We start from the raw sequence: 635 nt of genomic DNA, 5'->3' as shown, positions 1-635 counted from the left end.
ATGGCTTGGCCGGCACTGACCCCATGGCAGCACTCTGGGCTGGCGCACCTATGTCCACCTGCATGTTCCTGGCAGAATAGGCGGTTCCCCCGGAGCAAGGGTGGCACTGCTTTCCCAGTGACCGACTGCGTCGCCATCACAGATTGACTGCTGAACAGAGCTTAGGGGACAGCACCGGTTTCACTGAAGCATTTATTATATGAAATGGGCTTTAGCGAGCCAGTATAAGTTAAAACCAAGCAGAGCAAAGAGGGTTTGCCACCCACAGCCACGTGTCCTTTAGTCACCAGGACGGGCTTGCCATTCCCTGGAGGCTGAGGGATGGTGCCTGGGAGCAGGGCAGGAAGGACTCCTCCCTACTCACTTCCACGCTTTGTTCATAATCTTAGTGACACTCCGTGTTCACACTCCATTTCCTATTTTTTAAACCAAATTGTGCACAACTTATTTTCCCTCTTAAGAGTGTGAACCTGGGAGGGCAAGGACAGCCTGGCACGTTTTTCCACCCCCCACAGTGCCTGGCATGCGGCTTGGTGATGCAGAGGCATGTCTGATGGAGGACTGCCCCGCTGGTCCTTCTGCCCAGCCCTTCCACAGAGTGGCCCAAGCACAGGTTACCTTGAGGGGGGGGGGGG

The sequence above is a fragment of the Marmota marmota genome, unplaced genomic scaffold (genome assembly GCF_001458135.2).
Source record: "Marmota marmota marmota unplaced genomic scaffold, marMar, whole genome shotgun sequence".
Lineage (NCBI taxonomy): Eukaryota > Metazoa > Chordata > Mammalia > Rodentia > Sciuridae > Marmota > Marmota marmota.
This window is presented reverse-complemented; position numbering follows the sequence as displayed.